The sequence below is a fragment of the Loxodonta africana genome, chromosome 4, assembly GCF_030014295.1.
Source record: "Loxodonta africana isolate mLoxAfr1 chromosome 4, mLoxAfr1.hap2, whole genome shotgun sequence".
NCBI lineage: Eukaryota > Metazoa > Chordata > Mammalia > Proboscidea > Elephantidae > Loxodonta > Loxodonta africana.
This window is the reverse complement of record NC_087345.1, coordinates 134,879,158-134,882,440: the sequence shown is the minus strand read 5'-3', so window position 1 is coordinate 134,882,440 and position 3,283 is coordinate 134,879,158.

Here is a 3,283-nt window from a genome sequence, read left to right as displayed (position 1 = left end):
AGAGGACAAGGAGATTTTCTTTCCCACGCTGAGGTGTCTAGTCTCATCAGGAGAAAGCAGAGAGGAATGATGATTTACAGTGCCCTGTGGGAACTAGGGGCTGTGATGATGTCACCAATACCCCCAGGGCTATCTCCTCTCTTATGTCCTCTTGCCCCAGGACTCTACCACTGTGTTATCCTAAACTATATCCCAATCCTAGACTGTAAGGCACACTACCTCCAGCTTTATGCCCTATCATCATCGTGTTGTTGTTGTGTGCTGTCAAGTCAATTCCAACTCATAGTGACCCTACAGGACAGAGTAGAACTGCCCCATAGGGTTTCCAAGGCTGTAACCTTTACAGAAGCAGACTGCCACATCTTTCTCCCGAGGAGCAGCTGGTGGGTTCAAACTGCTGACCTCTGGTCTAGCAGCAGAGCACTAAACCACTATGCCACCAGGGATCCTCATTATCATCATAAGCCTTCTCCTTTTCTTCTCTCTCCTTAACTCTGTGGATGGTGCAAACAGTTAACGTGCTCTACTTTACCCAGCGGTGCCTTGGAAGAAAGGCCTGGTGATCTATTTCTGAAAAGTCATCCAAAAATAAGTTCTACTCTGACACACATGGGGTCACCATGAGTCAGAATCTACTCGGTGGCAACTGATTCATTACTTAACTCCACAATTAAAGACTCAAAACAGAGCTAAGTGGAGAACCTGAATTACCTTATTTTGGGTGAAAAAAAACAGAGCTAAGGGGAGAAACTGAATTACCTTATTTTGGGTGAAAAAAAAATCAAGAAACAAATGAAAGATGTAAATCTCTCTCTCTCACCCTCAAAAGCATGAATGAACTGCTAGAGATCTTTAGGTGATTCAAAAATATCAAGGAAATGCAACGTACACCCTGATCCCTCAGGGAACATTTAATTCAGTTGAGGAGATAGGGCTGAGACAAGTAAGAACTTTAAAAAACAAGCAACAACAGGTTGTGATAAGCTAATCAGATTCTGAAGGGTAGCCATGCTTATCTTTGTTGAATGGAGAGAGGCTATATACATTGGATATTCCTGGACAACCTCAGTGTTAACATTCAGCCTCATTGTTAGATGACATATCAGGATTTTTAGTTCAGAAAATGGAGTCACTATAGTTGCATGTCAATGAGACAACAGCGACCATAAGTGTAAGAGATCTTCGGAGGAGGGAGAGCTCAAAGGATGGGAAGGGTCCAAGAGGCTTCTTGGAGGGTCCACGACAGGCCTTGAAGGACAGGCACAGTGAACACGCTGGCCTCACCTGCTACTCTGGCTCCCCCCAGGCTCAGTCTCCCAGCCATCTTGCCTCCATTCCTGTTTTCATCATCTCTCGTGAATCTGTTCCACCTGGGACTTCCCTCTGCCCATGTGGCAGTGTCCAAACATCTATAATTCACCATGGCAGATGTGGGCAGGAGGAAGTAAAGACGGGAGACTGTAAACAACCCCCTCCCCACCCTAGTCACACTCAAAGCACAGGCAGGTTCAGCCTTCACCCTGGGGCCTTCATGCCAGGTGTGCCACCCACACCTCCACCAAACCTTGGGGCTCTCCAGTTCATGAAGTGTGTGACACTAAGATCTGGCAGCAAGCAGCCCTGCCAGAGATGCCAGCTGCTCTGGTTTCCAGCAGCCTGGGTCATTGCCAACAGTGGGACCACTGTTCCTTTGAGGGATCAAAGCATCAATTCAACAAATTTCCACTGAGTTTCTGCCATGGGCCAGACACTGGTGATACGGTAATTAACCAGAGAAGGTCTTGACCATCGAGGAGTTGGTAGTCCAGTAGGGGAAACGGATAAGTGGCAGGCAGTGAGTGTATAGTGCCTGGATGCTGTGCAGGGAGCTACCACTCTCTAGAGGCCATGGGAGAGTGGGCAGGCTTGGTTGAAGGCGAGCCAGCTTCGTGCCTGGGAATGTCATTTCTATACAGAGCACAAGTTCTTCCCAACAACTCTAACCATCTTTACACCAGCCTCCAAAGTTTTGCTAAAAAAATAAAAATCACTTCTAGAAATCTAACTTGACTAATCATATTCCACTATAACCCCCTATGTCCCTCTGAGCATGTGAGACATGGCACTGCCACACCCACCCCCAGATAGTTTTGCTGTCTCCTTCCCATGCAGCTATCCTGACTCCCATTCAGACCATTACTCATTTGAGAAAGAGGCCTGTATAATTTACTTATTTGCGTGTGCACTATGGAGATCCCAGAGAGGCCAGTGCTACGACGGTGCTTCAAAGCACAGGCTCAGGAGTCAGGTGGCCCTGGGTGCAAATTCTGACTCTAGTGCTTATTAATGAAAAGCCTAGGGAATTTAGGCACGTAACCTATTTTGGAGTACCTCATTTCCCCTTCTATACAATGTCTGTCATTAACCCAACCCTTGGCAATGGTATAAGGGGGATTAACTGAGATCATAGAGGTAAAAGGTCTAGTTCTCTGTCTGGCTCATAATAGATTCTCAAGAAGTCACACAAAAGTGCACACAGCGGAGACCCAAGGTGACCAGGTGACTGCCTGTGCACACTTGGGCCTGGTTATGAGGAATAAGGCCTCTCACTCCTGGACTGGCCAATGGAAGGAGAGGCAAAGAGGCTCAGAGTACCTGCTAAGCTACGCTGGAGAAGGGCATGGCTCTCAGGCAGTTAGACTCAGGGGCTACTTTCCAATTTGAACACTCAGCAGAGGGAGAGCTGGGGGACTCATGGGGTACCAGCAAGATTCTCGGCACGGTCCCAAGGGTCCGTGAACTTGAGAAATGATGAGAAGAACAAGGTGCAGTGACAAACCACCCCTCCTGGTCAGGTCAAGTCTTTTCCTTCACTCCTGTCCCTTCCCTTACCATTCCACCTCCACCTAACGAGAACAGAGCGAAGAGGTCACAAGGCAGTGCTGAGGGCTTGGTCCAGCAACCTTTGTTCGCCAGCCTGGCTCTCTGGAAACAGCTGCTCTGCCCACAGAGAAGTCAGCCACTTCCCTGAGCCATCAGCTAGAGCAGCACTCCCCTCAAGTGGCAGAAGAGATGATTCTATTGAGACTGTCTTTTTTCCCAACCCGCAAAAGGGCAGCTTTGATATCAGGCGGCAGAGACAGGTTAGCCCTGGGCTAAGGTGGGACAATCTCTACATAGCAAGCAGATCCCAGGCAGCTCCCTGGGAGGGCAGGACCACCATTTCCCTGCCCTTGCAGAGAACCCATGTCATCCCGAAGAGATGAAAAGCACAAATGCAATCTCATAGGCCATCAGTGACATC